Raw genomic sequence first — 21,875 nt, 5'->3', positions numbered from 1 at the left:
TCTGCCAAGTTTCCTAGTGTCCCTGCTGCGATGGAATGTAGTGTTCACCAGCCCTTGTATATAGTGGGTGTCTGATAGGAGGTGAATTGGATTACCGTGAGAATCTTGCGAGGACACACACAACACATATTTTTAGATTACATATTCAGCTAGAAGGGAAAGTGAAGCAGCAGTGCTCACTAGACAGGCATTGCTTAACTTAGAAGTACATTTTAACTTTGTTGTCTCCACCACTGAAGAAATTGCAGTAGTCAGCCACTTTACAAGTATGTTGTAAAACTCAGAGTATAGTATGAATGGAGACATGAAATGTCAAGTATATATCAGTCTGAATTCCACTTTGATTCCAGATGCCAAGGAACATGGGGTAGAAGGTGTACTACATTGCTGTTATTTCACAACCATTTCCCTTTATGGCATATATCCATCTTACAAAGGATGCCTGCAGGATCAGACGATAAGAATATGGCATGATGACACTGCTTCTTACCTTCTATCACTTTATATTTTGTAACATCAAGTCTAATGAAGAGTTTCTAGTAACTCAAATATTTTCAGTGTTTTCTGCCAGTGTTGTTGGTTCTAAGAAATAGGGTTGCCAGATGATTTCAATAAAAATACAGGCAATTGGCGATCCTAACTTAGTACCCACTCTTAATCTGACGCACTTGTCTGATCTACCTGGAGAATATGATGCCTGAGTGAGTGTGTTACCCAAACTTAACCCAGAGCAAGAAAAATCAGCTTTCAAAGCATCTGAGAAAGGAATAACTCAATATCTTTGGTCTATGTGTATGAGGGTAGATCTTTTAGGGGTACCCCACAGTACAATTATGAAGAAAAAGAGTGATAGTGATTTTAAACACAAACAGCTGTATTATATACAAAATAAGAGAGGCAAAAGAGTAAAGAATTAAACACCTGAGAACTAATTGTCAATGTCACATTTACACCATCTAAACAGTCACACTTGTAATAGGTAGGAAAGGAGTACACAACCTGACATCCTGGGCTTGAGGACTGGCAAAGTCCAAGGGCCCAAAGAGCAGAATGAGGGGGAAAGGGCAGACTGCAACATGGTTGCAGGGGTGTTCTGTTAGCTGGAAAACCTGGCACATTAGTCCTGAATTGGGATGACCTTTTTATGGGGAAGAGTCCCATGGCTACAAAGAGGTACTACTTTCTCTTGCAGCATACAACATGGCTGGTGCATTTCCTTCACCTGTCTAAATGTGTTAATTTTTTTCAGTTAATTTCCCATAGATATAGGAATCTTGTTTATTCCTGCTTTGTGATGTGATATACATTGCAACATCCTCCTGGATTGTGGCCCTTCTGCAGCCACAATGACAGTTGCTTTGCACTCGGTCCGACTATTCAAAGTCCAAATATTGTGAAGCAGCTGCCGATGTGGCAACAGAACAGCCTCAACTCAAGAACATGCTGCACGGCATTCTCAGATATTGAGTCTGTTATATTACTTTTACTATACACTATGCATTGCTAACACCATAAATTGAGCAAACAGAAAAACTCACCACAATGTGCCAGGTAGGCACAGCAACCCCTGGATGCTGTGAAGAAATGGAACAGTTTCCATTATTTGGTGGTTTTGATTTTTCTTATTAAGTTTAAAGTTTAAAGTGGTTGCCTTTAGGGAAAGGAGTACTTTTGATCAGTTACAAGCAGAATGTTCATAAAGTTAGTCTGGGAAACGGAAATCGAAAGAGAGCATCTGGAACAATTAAATTCAAAAGGACAGTTTTTGAGAACTGAAACTGGAGGATACCCTAACTCCAGAGTCCCCAACACTTTTCACTCTGTGAGCACCTTTGTGTGTCTGACACAGGATGGTAAGTGGAACCACAAAATGACTCTTACAGGAGGTGGATCCAACCACAAAATGGTGAACAAAGCGTACTTTCAACCACACGGTGAAGATCCTTGTGCTGTGGAAGCAGCTGCTGCCAGAGCAATATATATATTTTAATTTGCACCGCCAATCAGAAACCTTCCTGGGCAAAGGCTCTATGTAGCCCTGCCCACTTTACAAAAAACACTTGGTGACACTACTTCATGTAGTCATTGCAATTTTACACTAAAATCTGAGAGATGCTTGAATCAGTGCTTGGCTGTGGAAGCTTTCTGGGGCTCATTATGCGCAGTGGCAACCATGGTGGGCCACTGCTGGTTTCTTGCAGCAGGGCAGCATGCTCCGCTGCTTCTTGTGTATCAATGGATTTCGGCATATACACATGCCAGCTGGGGTGGAAAGGTTCTGCCATGTTTCTCCATGGCAGCGGGGGGGGGGGGGGGGGAGGTCGAACGGTCACTTCCACAAGGCTGGAATTGTGTGACAACATGGAAGGTAAAAAAATGCCCTGTTTGGCTCCATGGCACTGCAAACCCAAATGGGGCATTCTCTGCCCCTGTTGGGACACATAGGTGGGGGAGGAGCCCAGCCTCGAAGGCCCACTCCTCCCTGTGTGCAAGGTTTTGGCCCAGCATGGCTGCCGATTGTGGCCATGGCAAAAAAAGGAAATACTAAAAAATCAGCGACCCCCCCAGGGGGGGAACAAGGCCAGGAAGGGGTTGTGTTAACATCGTGTGCAAGCGGGAATTTGCCCCACTGCCATGTGAGCACTGGCCCAGCCTTCCCCCCCCCCGGTGCATAATTAGTCTGGAAGTCCTTGGGCCAGTTGACATTCTTGGTTGTTGTAAGGATAAAATGGAGGAGAGGAGAATGATGTAAGCTGCTTTGGGTCCCCATTCGGGAGAAAAGTAGGATCTAAAGGAAGTAAATAAACAGTACAACAGTAACTAAAGATAAGGAGGTGGGGACAGGTAAAGTATAGGCCGGCTGGTGAATGAGAAGATAAAAGGAAGCTTGGAAAGTGATGGGGTATGGAGTTGCCTGGAGGAAGGAAAGCAACAGTGAGGGAAAGAGAATTCAGGGGAAGATGAGCTGTCTGCTGCAAGTGTTTAAGGGTTCCCCACCATGCAAGTGAGCCTGGGAGCTGGCATTCCATGACGGAACCATAGTTTCCCAGGGAGCAACTACCAGAGGGAAGGAAAGAGCGAGTGTGAGGATGGGGGTGGGGCAGATAAAGGTAGGTGGGTGGTGGTGGGATGGAGAAAAAGAGGCATGAAGGAGGGAAGGGCTTTGGGGGCTTTCATGAAAAACAAAGAGGAAATAGTGGGGGAGGAAAATGAGACGCCTTTCAGAAGTCTTTTCAGGTCCCTCGCTTATATCACAAAATTGTTACAGTGATCTTTTCTATGGAGGGTCTTCCATAACTATTAAACTACCTCTATGAAAGCTGTGTTAGTCATGCTTGCTCACTATGCGTCTCTTTGGGGAAGGGTGGTATGTCCTAATGTTTTAGTTAAATGGTGGTGCTGCTTCTTTGTTACAAAAAACACAACCAGAAAAGTTTGGTTAGATGAAATATCCAATTTAACATTATTACTGTGTTTTCTTCTTTGCAACAAAACAGGTAAAGAACAACCTTTATACATTTCTCAGAACTGGTTCTATTCGACATAAATCAGAAATTATGAGGCACCACTTGAATGGTAAAGTGCCAGTGCCGGGCTAATACTGAATGTCAAGACATCACCTGCATGTCCAGAGTGTACTGCTACAGCCTGTGGAATAGGGTTACCAGTCCTCAGTGGTGTGTGAGGAATCCCCTGGTTTGGAGCCCCTCCCCCCACAACTACAGGGCTTTCAGGAACCAGGTTTCCTTTTTGACTTCCCTGCCAGTTCTAGCCCAAAACTCTTGAGAAAGCATTGACCATTGTCTGAAACAGGCAGTGTTATTCTATCTTATTTGCTGCAGCAAAAGGTAGTCACATTGAGAGTGAGACATAATGGGTCAGTGTTTCTCAAGATGGACAATGAATTATATTTATTGAAACATAACAGGGTTGCTCTCCCAGATCTATCCTTCACTTCTGCAGTGTTTGCAAGCATGTTTACACATGTATATAACACACAAACAAGTTAAAACAAGGCATTCCAACCACTTGTTCTTTAGGTGTATATCCTTATTGTGCACACAAAGCACTTCCTGAAATCCTATCGCATCCCTACAAGGAAACATTTTCTGAGAAAATTCTCATTGAGATAATTTCAATTTTTTGATTTAAAAATTATTTCCAACAACAAATACTTTTTCTCCCAACATTAAAAATATTAATACTGAAGACAGACTATGCATTACTTGGAGTATTCCATGGTAAGACTTGGCTTTGAAACGAAAATTTTCCTTTTGCTGATGAGAATAATTAACAAGTACTAATCTGTGTTTATGAAACAGTGTACATTCACTGCCTAAAACATTGAAAATAGCCAAATGACCAACCTGTTAGAATATGCAAGATCAGTACTATGCAAGGTTCAACAGTTTATGAAGAATATCCTACACGGGACATCACAAGAGATCTATAGTTAATATATTTAGATAGGAACTTTCTTGTATTTTTCTATTTTTATACTGCCCTTCCCCAAAGGCTCTGGGCACTTCATATGAGTTAGGAGTACAGTAAAATATACAACATACATTTTAAATATAGAGCATAAAAATTAACTTTTAACAGTTTTAAGTTATAAAACTAAATTAATTGCATAAAAGCTGCTGCTTTCCTTTGGGAGAAAGGGAGGGGGTCACATAATATTTACCCGTAAAGATTAATTAGGCAGATTTTCAAGCAAACTCCTGAAAATCTCCCAAATAATTTCATCCTTTGTCCTGATTGGCTTAATTGGAGATTTCCTGCTCATTTGACCACAGTTGGTGAGACTGCTAGAACTTTCTTCATACTCTCTCTCTCTTTAAAAAGTTGTTTCTATTCTCAATAAAGCTGTTCTTTTAAGCTGCCAGTGCTTCCCCCTTTACATATTTAAACTCTGCCACCAAAATCTCCCTCTTGACTATGAAAGCTGTAGACTTCTTTGAGAGGGAACATTTCAGGTTTCTGCCTGAACTATGTATAAGACTGACATATGTCAAGCAGACACTCTGACTGAAAGGATAGCTAAAAGTTAACACCAAACTGTCACTCTTGGCCACACCTCATAGGAAATAATCTAAACAGATTATGCTGGTATTCAGGCTGACGAAATGTGAAAATAAGTAAGATGTCAGAGTGTTCTGTCAGACTGTGGCTCATGTTCTGTTTTAAGCAAAGTGAATCACATCTGTATATTAGCAAGTGAAAGACAATTTCTAACAAGAATGATTCTTTAATTACCATAAGTGTAAGAATTCAAGGTATGATGGAATAATTTTTATAAATTAAAAATGCTATTTTTGTTCCCTTGTTCCTGTCCATTACCTACCTTCTACTATGTTGTTTGTCCCACTGTTTGGAAAGGTTTTCCTCACTGGCAGTCTTCAAGCAAAGGTTGGATACACACTTTTCTTGGATGCTTTAGGATGCTTAGGGCTGATCCTGCATTGAGCAGGGGGTTGGACTAGATGGCCTGTATGGCCCCTTCCAACTCTATGATTCTATGATATATATTCCCCAAATTTTCATTTACACACTTTCTCGACATATTGTCCTCCACAATATGTATTTCTTACAAAATGTTATGCAGAACAATAATTCCTTGGGCGCATATTCATTCTCAGGCCAGATTGAGCAAAGCATTCCTCACTTAGTAGTAACCACTATGCAGTGCAAACCATTTTATACTAGCAGATTTGATTCTGCTGTGCTCATGAAAGGTTATGCAATTGGACCAGGCTACCAGCTAAAATCCAATCTTCCTGCCATGATTGTGCATCTCTCCTTGTTGGACAAAATTGGGCTATTTCTGTACATCCAAGAGACAGCAGGAAAGAGATTATGTGTCAGATTATGGTTATCTTCCAACTCTGAGGATTGCCAGCTCAGAAGGGAATTTGTCAGGGCATTCAACTGCAGAGGAGTCACTACCAGCATTTCAGAGTAAGCTGGGAGCTGGAGCATAAAGACTGCTTTACATGGTCTTCAGCTAAAGGAAAATATTATTTCATATTTATTTTACTGACACTAAGGCAGTGGTGTGTGTCACAAAAGAGGGAGTGGAAGATTGGCAGAGATAAGAGGAAGTCAAAATACAGTCTTTCATGTAAAGACTCATACTGTAGACAGGCTTATGTACATTCTGAAAGGTGATAATAAGGCTCTGTTGATAAAGTCTGCCATCAAAGACATGAATGGTGACATTTCTGAATAGATTATGCCACTAATATTTCTAGTAGTTCATGTTTCTCACCCAATAGTTTGGTTCTATGATTTAATAGGTTTTTTAAAATTAAAATCAAGCCTAGGTTTTCGAAAAGAGCATGTTATTTCTCCATTTTAAAAAATATCTAATCTGGTAACTGTGTTGTTGCCATAAATTAAGAAGAATTAATTGAATGATGATATGAATATTTATGGTAATATAATTGGGGATGCCCAGTGCCACAGAAAATATGTGATGACAATGGTAATGAGAGGATTAATGGAATGAATTCCCCATATGAACATTAACATCTTTAGGTGGGCCTCTCATCCAGATCCCTTCATTGTCTGAGATGTAATTGATATCTATTAGGAACTAGGCTTTTTCAGCCTACTGGAAATGACTTTTTAAATACATATATTTTAAAGGGGTTATTGTTTCAGGGTTTTTTTAATATTGTGAATAATTTTCCTTTGTCACCTGCCAGTTCTAGAAAGATTTATTTTATTTATTACTAGCTTCAAAGCCCATTCCTAAGAACGGGCCTTGAAAGGGTCTCCTCCCCTGGCCCCTGGCCTGGCAGCTTAAGGTGGCCTTGGGCAGCAGCTTGCAGCCAGATCAAGTGGGGTGGGTGGGGGCTGGGCAGCTCGTTAGCAGGGCTGGGACAGAGCTCCTTAGCAGTTAGCTAGCCAGCTCCTTAGCAGTCCTTAATGAGCAGTCAGCAGGCCGGAAGGCTCTCGCCAGCAGGCCCAGCCTAGCAGGCCAAGATACCCTCGTTAGCAAGCCCTTCACCATGACCCTTTGCCTAGGGCCCTCTCCCCTTTACCTGCTGCTGGCCCTAGGCACTGTGGCATCTGAGAACAAAGAGGCTAAAGTCCAGGGACAGAGGGCAGGAGCTGCAGGGGCAAAGCTGGCTGCACCCTGATTGGCCCTATTCCAACTTGGACAGCCAGACACATCACACCCCCTAGGCTGTTTCATAAATATATAGAGGAACAACAATGGATACGGATTTAGATTAGATTAGATTTATAAGCCAGTGATCTCGAGGTGGTGTACAATATTGTAAATAAAAACTAATAAATACATTCCCCTGAAGACCCTGAATTGGTAGGGGAGGCCCATATGTTGTTCTGATCTTCTGGGGATAGTGGCCTCAACCGTATGCCTGGTGAAAGACCTCTATCTGTCAGGGCTTTGTTGTTCTCTGGGAGCTCATTCCACTAGGCAGGGGTCAGGGCCATGAAGGTCCTGGCCCTGAAGGCCAGTCACACTTCTTTGGGGCCTGGGATAACCAGCTATAGCTGACAGCAACATTCTCTGGGGGACATATTCAGACACACAGTCCCTTAGATACACAGGTCCCAGACCTCAAATGGCCATAAAAGTTAGCACTAAAACTTAGAACTGAATTTGGAACTCCCCTAGTAGCCAATGTACCTCCTGCAGCAGGGGTCCCCAACCCCCGGGCAGCGGCCCGGTACCGGGCCGTAAAGGCCATCATATCGGGCCGCAAGCGGCCACGCCTGCCTCCCCCCCCCTGCAGCAAGAAGGTGGGAAAGAGGCCGGCACGGCAGCCAGCGCGCCAGCGACACTAACGCGCATGTGTGGAACTGCCACGCATGTGCGTTTGCACCCCCTGGTGGCCAAAACGTGCATGCGTGGCAACTCTGCGCATGCGTGTTAGCGCCACCTGGTGGCCAAAACACGCATGCGCAGCAATTGGGCATGCACGTTTATGAGCAACTGCGGCAGCCGGGCCGCTGGCTCTCCCCCACCCCCGGAGGCGGTCCCCGACCAGATGAAGGTTGGGGACCACTGTCCTGCAGGACTGAACTTATATGTGTCCTCCATGGAGTCCTGGCAAGGACTTGTGCAACAGCATTTTGGACCAGTTTTAATTTCTGAATTAGGGCCAGGGGCAGGCCCAAGTAGAGCAACTTACAATATTCTAGTCTAGAGATGATTGTCACATAGATTACCATGGCTAGATTTTCCATAGCCAGGTAGGACACTAGTAGCTTAGCTGGGCAGAGGTGGGAAAATGCCAGCTTTGCTACTTTCATGACTTTGGCTTCTAGAGAAAAGGAGGCATCAAAAAGTCACAAACAAATTCCTAGCAGTGTGTGCTGTTGTTAGGTGTACTCCAGCCAGGTGTGGGAGATACACTTCCTGCTCTGGTTCTTTCCTCCTAGCCACAGGAACTTGAACTTCAAAGGGTTCAGCTTCCGACAACTACCCTTGATAAATCCAAAAATGACCTCAAAACATCTGGTCAATAAGTTCAGAGGGGCATCCGCTTGGCTGTTCATCAGGAGATGGCCATTTCACATACAACAAACAGATTCTTGGATGTGCACATATACTTATGCAAACATAAAGAACTAATCTATTTTCTGCTGAAAACTGCACAAATCCTACATGTATTTGTAGTGTGGGTTTGTAGTGTATACTATATATATATTGGTTGTAACATGAAATGAACCATACATTTCAGTTATACAATTTCCTACCTGATTTCAAAGTAGGCAATGGATCTTATATGAAGTGGCCCTTAACCACTAGCTGGCTGTGAACAATACATCTCAATTGTGATCAGATTCTGTAGTAATGTAAGGAGAACAGCTAATGTCATTCAGCCTCACCGCTCTTGATTTGTGATTTTATAGTCCTGGCTTAAAGATGGAGCAGCTCCCTGTAAATATGAGGGTCAGCTGAAATCAAGATGTAATTCTGTTGAAGGCTGGGCTTTATTTCATTGTGCAGTCTGTGTGTAATCACAGTGATGGCAGTGGTATAACGTGTTTGAATTATAGGTGACTGTGGTGGGGAAAAGGCATCTCCTTTTGCTCTGTTGCTTCTGTCTCATGATGTGTAAGCTCCAGGCTAGAATAAGTAAATTTAGGTAGAAAACTATTCTTGGATAATGAAACCCTGAGAGAGAGGGATTTGGTTTCCATGTCTTAAGCCTTCTAGCATAGGTGGAGGTAAATTCACTGCTCTTACTTGGGGTCAGCTCTTTCTTCTTGCATGTTTTTTTGCCTGTATGCATGATTGTATTTGTTGAATTTGAGAGGCTGCTATCGTTCTTGGGTATGGGCTGCAGGGCAGTCATTTTTTCATGTATACACCTGTGAACATTACAGTTGCAAAAAGTATGTATTTTGCATCTTTTGTAAAAATGAACAAGAAAAGATGTGAAAATGGCTAACAAAATAAGTCAATTAAGCTGTAAAACTTAACTTTTTTCCTGTTCAGCTCCTTTCAATATATATAAATGAAAGGAATGAAAGTCCTTAAGCAAATCATCTGAAGTAATCTCCCAGATAAATGTGTCTCACTTTGCATTTTCTTTGTTGGTTGGGATATCCGTGATGCAAATTGGATCCCATTCAAGGTCATGTTTGGATTGAACTTCACTTTGCTACTTACTGACGCACTGCCTCTGGTTGTGAAAATAGGATTATTTTGGCCCCCTCTTGTATACTTCATTATATTTATCAAAGTTAACATGTACATTTGTTGCATTGTTGGTGTTATCATTAATTTTCAGATCCTGACTACATACAGGCATTGCTTTCTGTTGCTGAGCTTTGGAGGAACAGAAAAACTCAGTGCTGCATACCCAATGACCTGCAGCCTTAGCAAATAAATGCCTACCCACTACTCCCTCTTGCTGCAGGCCAACAAATCCTCCATATTGTCTCCATTAGTCAGCAAATCCTCAGGAATAAAGTAGAGGTCTGCAGCTAAAGTAAAAAGTACAAACTCTACTGCAAACATAAGAGAACAAGGGAGCATGGGAATTGTATTTTCCTTATTACTGCTTTAACATTAAGGATTTTCTTCCCATTTGGGGACTATTTTGGCATATGACATTCTTCCCTGCTACTGAGCTTCACTTTACAATACAAATGTCTTCCCTGTAGGAGGGCTTCATTTCAGCAATTGAAACCACCTCATCCCCTAGAGCAGTGGTCCCCAACCTTTTTATCACCGGGGACCACTCAACGCCTTTTACTGAGGCCGAGTGGGGGGGGGGATAGTTTACTCCTCTACTCTCAACCACTGCCCTAACGCTCTCTGATCGCTATGGTAATGTTTAAACATCCCTTCAAAATAAGATACAGACACGCCACAACAATGAATATAAGGAACATTTTATTTTCATGGAAATTTTAACTCATGACAATGACAAATCAATGGGAACCCTGAGCTTGTTTCTCTGCAACGAGATAGTCCCATCTGGGAGTGATGGGAGACAATGACACCCGAAGTGTGTTGTAAAGGGCCGGGGGGGGGGGAGAAGGCGTCCTTCGCGGCCCACCTCCAATTAGTCAACGGACCACATGTGGTCCGCGGCCCACAGGTTGGGGATCGCTACCCTAGAGTTTTAGCATATGACCAATTTTGCATGGCAAGGGCTGTGCTGGGCCGCTGCTGATTCGTTGCAGTGGAGCACCATGCTTGCCATTTCTTGTGACCTCGCAGGGGATGCATTTCAGTGGTGGAACTGGTCTGCCACTTTCTACGTCCCTGCAGGGGACACATTCTGGCCATGGAGCAGCTCCACTGCCAAAATGCATCCCTCTGGGAAATGCAGCTGCAGAGGAAAGGGTCCGCCTCACAGGGAGCAGTGGGGGGTTGTTTTGTTTGAAGGTGGGATTGCATGAGAATGTGATCCCACTTTTCTACAAACTAGCCAAAAAAAACCCCCAAACATTTGACCCCATGGTGCTCCATAGTGCCACAGAGCTGAGTGGGGTATTTTCAGGCCTCTCCTGGCCACTGTAACACAGAGGGGACTGGACTGGCCTGGCTGCTCATGGTGGCTGGAAAATCAGCGTTCCCTTGCTGGTGACCATCAGAGGACCTAAAAAAGGCTGGGGCCAGAGGGGACCAAGCCGGTGCCACCCTGCATAAGCAGGGATTAGCCCCGCTGGTATGCAGACGCTGGTCTGGCTCTTCTATACCCACATTCTATGACCGTTTACGCACTGGGAACTTCACTGCCCCACCTCCCATGCAGGGACACAAATTGGGGGCGGATGAATTGCACTGGGCCAAATGCTCCCCTGTGTGGGTGCTGGAAGAGGTGGGGCAACCTTCCATGACTAAAACTACAGCCTGCAGCCCAGCATGAAACCTCCAGTGCATAAACGGTTTATGCAACCCTCTCTAAATTTAGCAGTTGCTAATTGAAGCTTGTCGAAAAGCTGTTAGTCTTTTCCTTCTTCTTTATATGGGTGGGTAAATTGTAGAGTTCATATGATCAAAAGTGCTGGATTATATTCTGAATCTATATAATTGAGCAGATGATACTATAGTTCCTTATGATTTTTAGATAGGGACACCCCAAACTGTGTGATAACTGAATGGAACCTCGATGATAGGGAGATTTTGGCCTCTGAGTGAGGTAGCATTCCTATGTCAAATGAACTGTCCTGTATTTTTAAGCTATTTCTTGCAGTGGTTTTGTGGTTGTAGGGAAGCCAAATTGAGTCTATGTAACATATCTGGTTTGGTCCTATGTTGTTTCTTATTTAGTTACCTTCCTTTCTGATGCTTCGTCATCCATTTAACTATGGGTATTATATCAGCCTATCCAATCACTATGAAGAAATAACTAAAAAGTGGGAATAAATCACTTTTCTTGATCTCAGGAATCTTGAAGTTATTCCATCTCTCTAGCTGTCCCAATTATCTTTACAAAATGTTACAAAAGCCAATATCTGTGCTACAGGTTAAAATAATAACACAGGTAAAGAAATATTTTTACTTTAAGAAAGAACCTATCAAGATTCTGTGGTGGGTCTTGAATTATGGCCTGTGAGTCATGGATATCCCATGGAAGAACTATCCAGGATAACCAAGGAAAGGAATTGTGGAGACTGAAAAGCCACATTAACTTTTCCTTTTTCTGTTCTCACCAGTCAAAATGTAGAAACATGACTTCCCCTACAACAATTATTTGTTGCTGCTCATATATTCCTGCCTAGTGAAATAGCTTCTACCTTCAAACTTGCATGGTCTTATTTGCTTGGTTTTCTTTATGCCTTTTCATCCATTGTTGCCTTCTGGAGATGAATTCCACTTGCTATTCAAGTTTAACTTTAACCAGATAGCTCTAAAATGAATGCCCAGATTACCATATTTTGCCCCTCTTGAATACTGATTGCAGGTTCATACAGCCTGACTAACAAATCTCTCACATGGTGTGCCAGCTTTCTTCTGACATATGTTCCATTAATGGAACGTGACCCAAAAATAGCCAATGAGTTCGGTATACCTTTTAGATCTATGGGTTTAGAAACCAGGACACTGGGAGTTCATTTCAGTTCTTTATTGTGATCCCAGCATGATGGTACAAGAGGCAAAAACTGAACTGTAGAAACCTCACAAAACCCCCAACTTATATACAAACAGGGAACAAAAGGATCTTCCCACCAGTGTACACTATTGGTCATTTTCACTTTAAACTGCCTGAATCCAGTAGACAAGATCCAAACACATACTGGCCAGTTGCGTACTGGGGATTGTGACCCTGCCTCAGATCTCAAGCTCAGGCCTCAGCAGGTCTACCAATGGGTGGTAGACTCAGAAGTGAACAAAAAAGGACTTCATCGTGTGATCTGTAATTAAAATATGTTATTCACTGCCTTATAGTGATAGCCACTAGATTTGGGAATTAGACAAATTCATGAAACATGGATTGATTGGTACCTATTAGCTGTAAAGACTAAATGGAACCTTAAAGTTTAAAGGCAGTATATTTTGGAGTACTAGTTACTAGGAGTAGAAACAACAAATGGGAAGTTTTGGACTTTGCGCTCAGTTTCTGAGCCCTCCAGATCACTTGATTGGCCAAGGTGGGAAACAACATGTTAGACTGGATGAACTTTTGATCTGACCCATGAGGCTGTTCTGTTTTCAAAGGCTTGTTTCACCTAATAAAATTATTAACTTTAGAATCTACAATAATAATCAATTCAATAATCTTACAAAATAATTGCTAGGGCATCTCATACTATAGCTATATAATTTTTCAAGATTTTATTTTTACATAAAGGACATTTCCCACATCCAAATAGTTATCCAGAACTCAGTATGGCTAATGAAAGGTGGGTAAGGGAGATAAAACTGGTAACTGTAGACTGTGATGTACAATAAAGAATTGTGACACACAAACCCCACATGCAACAAATCAAAAATCCATGTGGTACATGAGATACAAATGTAGGGTGGGAAAGGCATCTTATTTTGCTGAAAGACAGTGGAGTTTTCATTGTTTTGCATTTGTTTCATCTCATGCCCAGCCCAATGAGCATATGTTGTCCTTTGCGTATAATGAAGGCTTTGAATGTTTAATACATTTTTTTTAAATGCTAACTAATCTTTCTTAATGTTCCACAGTTGCATGTTCTGTAATTGAATGTGTTTTATTTAGAAAATAACATTTAGTGCCACTTTGGATTTCCAATTATTTTTCAATTGGACTTTGAGGGTCTGATGGCTTTGTCGTTTTGATACACACAAAAGAAGGAAACATCAGAGAAGGCAAACAACAAATTATTTCCAAAGCTGATTACCAGAGGAACTGATAAAATGGGATGACATGGGGCCCAGCATATTCATGAGACAAACTAATGAAGGCGTGAGTTTTATTCCAGGAGTGATTTTAGCCCAAAATCTAAATGTATGAGAAGAAATTGTAGCTGCAGAAGAAGGAAAAACAAGGCTGACTCTGGTGGGACCCTGTTGAGTTTACTAATATGAAGAATCTGAGCTTCCCAGTCATTGTTGGGGAGATTATTGTATGGCTGTTGGAAAATAGCACATTGATAATTATTGAAAGATAGAGATTGAAGATAACAATTTTGTAATGGCTATTAAACACTTAAAGGAATAGGTGACTATTATGAAACCTGTGTTTTTAAAGGCTATATCTTGCAATAATTTTGTAAACATGATAGAAAACATTTATGAAGTCACTTTTTACTTTCTTCAGAATGTATCTTCTTGCTTTTGACTTCTTAAACACGAACAAAAGATTTGCCAGTAGTCATGGCAGTTAAATAAATAAACTTATTTTTTGAATAACATGGTTTGAGGTAAATCTGTGCCCCTCAGATATTACAGGAATCTCTACTGGACATTGTACCTTTCTGGTAAAGTAATATCTAGGCTGTTAGATATCTGGGGGGTTTTCCCCTTCAGCTACAATAAATCATATAGGGAGCCTTGCTTGTAACTGAGAACTTGAAATAAAGGTCTGGCAGGAATAGAATGAGTAGTTTAATTTTATTTCATATTGCAAAGACCTGAGGGAGCTTCTGAGTGGTTAAAAACTTTCAATGAAATAGATGTAAAGTTTGTCCTTGATTTACAGCTCAGTGCATCCTGGATACAAGGCAGAATTAATCATGGAATTAGGAGGAAGATTTTTTAAATGTTCTTTTTTAAAATCACTTTCCTGTATAAACATTCAGAAGTATAACTGCAGGTTTCAGAAGCAGAAAGAGAAGCTTTATTTCTCTATTAAAGGTATTAGCTTTGGTCAGAGTGATTAGGCCGATCTAAGTTTGGCAACATAGTCACCTTGTCCAGAGAATTAGCTATACATTTGGAGCTACTGTGAATTCTGGACTAAAATTGGATTGTTTTGAATTTATTTCTGAATTTGGAGCAATCCACAATGTGTATATTATTGAATGTATATGCAGTCTGTTCTGGAACTCTGCACATCCTAAAAACAGTCTTTTGAGACAGCTCTGCAATACTCTGCTACAGGTTTGGGAGTTTGACACTGTCAGTGTTATTGCCTGACACTTTTCCTTTCATTTCCATAACGGTATGAATATTTCAACCTCCACTGGTGGAATAAAGAATTAAACACTGTAGCTTGTAGTTTGCAAGCTGCTTGCTAGTATTCTGAAATCGAGAAAGCTTCAATGGGGTTCCTATTTTATTAATGATTTTCTGCTACAACTTTTGGAGCTAAAAACTGAGCTACCAACTTTGCATTGCCTATATGCCCCTGCAGCTTAGCAAAACACAGCATGTCTTGTTCTAAAACACAAAGCTATTTGTTTCTGGCTTCAGTTTCAGTCAGTCTCCATAACAAAATCTCTAATTAATGGTGTGCACTGCAGTGCATGTAGGAGGCTATAAGCACACAGCTGGTTTTGCAAGTCTGAATGACCTTGGAGATGCTATGCTGGCCAATACTGTAGTATGATCTTTGCCAAAAGAACAGATTGGCAAAGAGAGTTGTATTGTTAATATAAGTATTTTCTGCCAATCTGAACACTTAAGCATTGTATTTTCTATTTATAAGATGACAAAACTACCTTGATCTCTCTCAGCTCAGGGTAGTTTGAATCTATGTCATCCTGCTAAGTGGTATGGGGCATTTTAATACTCTTGTTGTAGCTGCACGTCAAATTATTTGTAACCATCCTAAGATGATTCCCAAATTATCAAAGCAGGTTTCTCCTAATGTATTGGGCAGTAGCATATACTACCATATGATTGTTTCAAGTCCTTTCTCACGGCGTAGAGTATGCGTAGAACAACCTACTCCTGTGAATTCCTTCATTGAGTAGAGAGAGAGCAGGCATGAGCATACTGCCCCCACCTCCAGTGTTGCATATTTCTGTGGTTGTTTTCAGAGTGCAATCATGTGTAGGAAGCAGCTGCACATATGCTTCTTACTAATGATCAGTGACAGTGCTCTTAAAATGCTGCTGATCATGGCCACTTCCTCTGCATGGTCACGTTGTACAGACAACCAAGCAGTTGTACAGAGGCAAGAGCCAAGCTTCATTTGCTTCTACCCTCACTTCCTACTAGCCCAATGAAGTAATTTGTGGAGGGAAGAGTCTGTGTTTTTGGCTTGTGTCTGCCAGTGACCCATTATGCACGGGGGTTTTAGTGCGCGTTCGGGGTGGAATGGCGTCGACTAAAATCACTGATAATGCACGGAGTCGGCTGCAACCGGCCGCAGATTCGGTGCACGCCACTGAAAAAGCCGCGTTAGCGGAACGCGGAAGAAAGCGCAACTTCCCGGGTGATCAGGGCGCAACCGGAGGCGCCGCCGAATTGACCGCGTGCATAATCGGGGAGGCCGGAGGGTCGGAGGCGGCACAACCGCTCAAGCGGCTGCTGGAACTAACGGCGGCGCAGGCCGGGGGGGAACCCAAGGGAACACAGACGGAAAGGCGGCTGGAGAGCTCACAGTGGAGGGGGGCGAGGGGATCACCGCTGCTAAGGACGGCAGAGAGGCCGGCCACCCACCTCCCACCCATTCCCAAACACACACCCCAACCACAAACGAGAACGGGGGCGAGGTCTCTAAGAAAATACAAACAGTTTATAAAACAGTGTGAATGAACAAAGCACAAATATACAATACAAAGCTTAAAGTAGGGGAAACAATTTAAAGGGGAAACCTATGGGGCAGAGGAACCGGGGCAGCAAAGAAGGGGAGAGGCGAACTGGGAGTAAACTAAGGGGGAGGGGAAACATGCTCCCTCCCCCTCCGTGCCTGACAAACCCGGTATGGCTGCGCCTGCGCAGGCTGCTTCCGCCCTTCCTGGCCTCTGCCTCCGATGCTCGCCAACGCAGCGGGGTGCTCACCTCGCTTCCCCTCGGCTCCGCATCGACGCCTCGACACCCGCCGCTCTGGGTTTTGCCGCCATCGCGCCCTGTCCCGTGCATAACCGGTTTGCTTCGTGTCTTCCCCCTCCGTATTTTCCATGTGACCCAAAATCGCCGTTTTGGCGGCCGTGCATAATGGGCCAGTGTGTGTGCTGAATGTGTGCTTTTCCTCCAGCTAGATTTGCCAAATTGGCACTCTTCTGTGATATCTAGTAGTATTTTTCAGTTAGATTGGATATGGTTTCCTATCTGAAAGGAGAATACAGAAACTCTTGAAATATTTCTGATTGTGTTTTGTTTTGTTTTTTAGCTACTGTATGAGCTGGAGTTGGTCCTTGGATACATTAATTGGATCCACCTGTAAACACAGGCTATCAATAGAGTTACCAAACTCAAATGGGGCATGAAGTTCTTTTGAAATAACTTATCTACAGGCTACAAAGTTCATTTGTCCTGAAGAAAATGACAGCTTTGGAGGGTATACCATAGAGTCTAGGAGCGATTAAAGTCCTAGAGTGGCCACACAGGGTGAATACTTCAAGACTTTCAGTTTTCCTATGGTATATAATAGAGACTAGGAGAAACTAAGGACAGTAAAAGCTAGATAAAGGTTCAGAGAAAGTGGATTTTTCTCTTTAATTTTGAGGGGAAATCTTATGAGAATTTTGAGAATATTTGTCTTTTAGACTGTGTGAAACATAACTGGCTAGGAGCCGAATATACCAACCCAAATATTTTGGCTCAAAAGTTAGTATGGCATACAAAAACCTCCAAGCAATGAAAAGTGGGATAATTGACAGTTTTTATTTCAGTGATGTTTTTGGATCAATTGAAGCTAGATATGGACAGAAAAATAATAAACCAGCTTGGTGTAGTGGTTAGTAGTGTGGACTTCTAATCTGGCGAGCCTGGTTTGATTCTGCACTCCCCCACATGCAACCAAGCTGGGTGACCTTGGTCTCGCCACAGCACTGAGAAAACTGCTCTGACTGAGCAGTAATATCAGGGCTCACTTAGCCTTACCTATCTCATAGGGTGTCTGTTGTGGGGAGAGGAATGGGAAGGCGATTGTAAGCTGCTTTGAGAATCCTTTGGGTAGAGAAAAGCGGCATATAAGAACCAACTGTTCTTCTTTCTTTTTCTTCTTCTATTTTGACCATTTTTAGCAACTAGATACTCCTGAACCACTGAAGCGTGCAGGGGACTGTACATGGATAAGATACCATGTGATAAAATCCCTGTATCTATATTAATAACCCAGCTCAGCCTTTCTCAACTTTTTACCATTGAGAAACCCCAGAAGTGGCATGATCATGCAGAATATAAGTGGAAAGCATGGCTGTGTATACATCCACCTGGGGCCCCACTCCTTCCCACCCCGATACATCACCCGATACATGTTTAACAAATTTTTAAGATATAGAAAAATTAATTAATGCCCACCCATTCAGGAAAACCGAGTTGAAAAAGCCTGCCTTGGCTAGTCTTGAAAAAGGAAGTTAGGTTTATTGACAAAAAATGTATTGGTAGGTTCCTTGGTTTCTCAAATGAGCTTTCTGTTAAGATAAGTTTGGGTGTTGTTGTTTGTCTGTCTGTTTGTTTACATTCATATTCAGTGCAAAGCATCCCACAGTCTTGTTCTCCAAGCAGCTTCATGTGCTGAATCGAGCTACTGCAATGCTTTAGTTTTCAGTATACCTACCTGTTCATTGGTCACTATAGCAGTCAGGTTCTCAAATTGCTTTTGACAGCTGGATACCTTGATATATGGATCTGAGTGGGACATCAGATGAGAAAGTGGGTTTTCAAGCAGGAAGAGAGAGGGAAAGTAGTTACAACAAGACAACAAACAGTTAGCTAAAATGGAAAAGCGTCTGCGAATTAATCAACCCAAAAGAAGAAGAAGAAGAGTTGGTTCTTATATGCCGCTTTTCTCTCCCGAAGGAGGCTCAAAGCGGCTTACAGTCACCTTCCCTTTCCTCTCCCCACAACAGACACCCTGTGGGGTGGGTGAGGCTGAGAGAGCCCTGATATCACTGCTCGGTCAGAACAGTTTTATCAGTGCCGTGGCGAGCCCAAGGTCACCCAGCTGACTGCATGTGGGGGAGCACAGAATTGAACCTGGCATGCCAGATTAGAAGTCCGCACTCCTAACCACTACACCAAACCACTAAGGTAAAGGTAAAGGTATCCCCTGTGCAAGCACCGAGTCATGTCTGACCCTTGGGGTGACGCCCTCTAGTGTTTTCATGGCAGACTCAATACGGGGTGGTTTGCCAGTGCCTTCCCCAGTCATGACCGTTTACCCCCCAGCAAGCTGGGTACTCATTTTACCGACCTCGGAAGGATGGAAGGCTGAGTCAACCTTGAGCCGGCTGCTGGGATTGAACTCCCAGCCTCATGGGCAAAGCTTTCAGACGGCTGCCTTACCACTCTGCGCCACAAGAGGCTCTACACCAAACCACTACACAAAGATAAATGAACAAGTCATAGAGTCACTGGTATTGAAAATATCTGTAGAAAGTATATTCTGTAGGGTAGCTAGCCAGTGACTGACACTCAGTGGGATATGGGGGGCATGAACATGGACAGGCATCATCTGTGTAGCAGCATGATGTCACTTTTGAGAAAAGTGCAGACTTAACATCATGCAATTCTAGGAATCACCAAAAACTATAGTTAAACCAAAGTTTTTGGCAATTCCTAGAGCAGAGTTACTTCTGGGTTTTCCCCACTTCCTGAAATATGACATTGTTGCACCAATGGCAATTTTAAAATTAACTTTTCTCCTAATGGAGCAGCAGTGGGAAGCAGGGGCTGCTAATAGGAGACAACCCAAGAATTCCAATTGCTCATGAAATGGTTTGGGAATTATGCTGCACTATAATTATTATGTTTTTAAATGTCTGGAGGCTATATGAGTAGTTCTTCCCATTTGAAGATGATGGCAAGCTGTCTGCAAAATCTTTTATTGTTGATTCTTCCCATCTTTCTTTATTTCTTAACATCTGGGAATCAAAATTTCATAAATCATGCATTTTTTCCCAAAGAAGTAGCTCCCTGTGACTTCAACATTTTCTCTCTCTCAAAGAATAATTGATGAATTAATTCATGAAAGATTGTTAGGTTAGATACCAGCACTAATGACTGCTATAAATGAAGGGAACAAAATTAGATTATGACAATGGCTTTAAAACATTCTGCCTCCAGGATATCTGTCAGCATTGACAGCCATAAACCCCTTCTGTGGTACATGTTCAGCTGCCCAGGGCACGGGGCCTCACCAATGGCTCCCTTGCTATATAAGCTTCCAAAGAACCTCAGGATTCCCTGCAAGACAGACAGAAAACAACAGGGTTATGAACTTAATTTTTGCCGGACAGACTCTGCTACTGTGATATTCTACCTGAAATTGGCTGCTAGGTAAAATGAACATATCCCTGACTGAGATAGAGTTCTCTGGCCCTGTTTCCTTTCCCTTGGGGTGACTTGGAAATAATATGAAGGTTAAAAGTGTGAATGCTGAACACTTCTTCCAATCATGAAGGTCAGGGCATGCATTCTGACTGAATATTTTCCCCTCAATCAAAGGGACCTAAGGATTTTTCTTGGCATTCTGTCTTTGATGGAATGAAAAGGAAAGAACTGTATTATATAAACACTAGTAAAAAAGCCCATTGTATGAAGAAGACAATGGGCGCTAGCAGGTGGGGACCAGAGCGAGCGGCAGGCGAGGGACAGAGCGAGGGACAGGCTACCTGAAAGAGGAGGCGGGAGTCCCAGGTGTGGTGCGCTGGGCTGTGGCGGCTCCTCTGCATTTTTTTGTTCTTCTGCGGCTTTCCCGGCGGCTCCATTGTGTTCTGGGGCCATGAGGGCAGGGAGCACCCAGCAGCTGTGCTGTGGGCGGCTGCCGGGGCTCCCAGGGCGCCGGCTTGAAGCGGCGAAAGGCTCCTAGAGGGTTTTTTTTTCTGCTGGCTCTCGGCTTGGAGCTGCGAAAGGCTCCTACAGGGTTTTTTTTTCTGCTGGCTCTCGGCTTGGGGCTGCGAAAGGCTCCTACAGGGTTTTTTTTTCTGCTGGCTCTCGGCTTGGGGCTGTGAAAGGCTCCTACAGGGTTTTTTTTCTGCTGGCTCTCGGCTTGGAGCTGCGAAAGGCTCCTACAGGGTTAATGTTTTTCTGCTGGCTCTCGTGGGCGTGCCGGCTTGGGGCTGCGAAAGGCTCCTACAGGGTTTTTTTTCTGCTGGCTCTCGGCTTGGAGCTGCGAAAGGCTCCTACAGGATTTTTTTTTCTGCTGGCTCTCGGCTTGGGGCTGCGAAAGGCTCCTACAGGGTTTTTTTTTCTGCTGGCTCTCGGCTTGGGGCTGCGAAAGGCTCCTAGAGGGTTTTTTTTTCTGCTGGCTCTCGGCTTGGGGCTGCGAAAGGCTCCTAGAGGGTTTTTTTTTTCTGCTGGCTCTCGGCTTGGGGCTGCGAAAGGCTCCTACAGGTTTTTTTTTTCTGCTGGCTCTCGGCTTGGGGCTGCGAAAGGCTCCTACAGGGTTAATGTTTTTCTGCTGGCTCTCGTGGGCGTGCCGGCTTGGGGCTGCGAAAGGCTCCTACAGGGTTTTTTTTTCTGCTGGCTCTCGGCTTGGGGCTGCGAAAGGCTCCTACAGGGTTAATGTTTTTCTGCTGGCTCTCGTGGGCGTGCCGGCTTGGGGCTGCGAAAGGCTCCTACAGGGTTTTTTTTTCTGCTGGCTCTCGGCTTGGGGCTGCGAAAGGCTCCTACAGGGTTTTTTTTTCTGCTGGCTCTCGGCTTGGGGCTGCGAAAGGCTCCTACAGGGTTAATGTTTTTCTGCTGGCTCTCGGCTTGGGGCTGCGAAAGGCTCCTACAGGGTTAATGTTTTTCTGCTGGCTCTCGTGGGCGTGCCGGCTTGGGGCTGCGAAAGGCTCCTACAGGGTTTTTTTTTCTGCTGGCTCTCGGCTTGGGGCTGCGAAAGGCTCCTACAGGGTTTTTTTTCTGCTGG

At 43.4% G+C, this 21,875-nt stretch overlaps 1 protein-coding gene and 1 long non-coding RNA gene across 10 annotated transcripts in view; one reads left to right on the top strand and one right to left on the bottom strand.

Annotated features, from left to right (window-relative positions):
* Positions 1-21,875, top strand: part of PLXNA2 (plexin A2) — a 479,995-nt gene that overhangs the window by 222,920 nt on the left and 235,200 nt on the right. The window lies entirely within an intron of this gene.
* The window catches only part of LOC143836070 (uncharacterized), a 122,328-nt gene that overhangs the window by 99,710 nt on the left and 743 nt on the right, over positions 1-21,875 (bottom strand). The window lies entirely within an intron of this gene.

Source organism: Paroedura picta, chromosome 4 (genome assembly GCF_049243985.1).
Source record: "Paroedura picta isolate Pp20150507F chromosome 4, Ppicta_v3.0, whole genome shotgun sequence".
Lineage (NCBI taxonomy): Eukaryota > Metazoa > Chordata > Lepidosauria > Squamata > Gekkonidae > Paroedura > Paroedura picta.
This window is presented reverse-complemented; position numbering and strand designations above follow the sequence as displayed.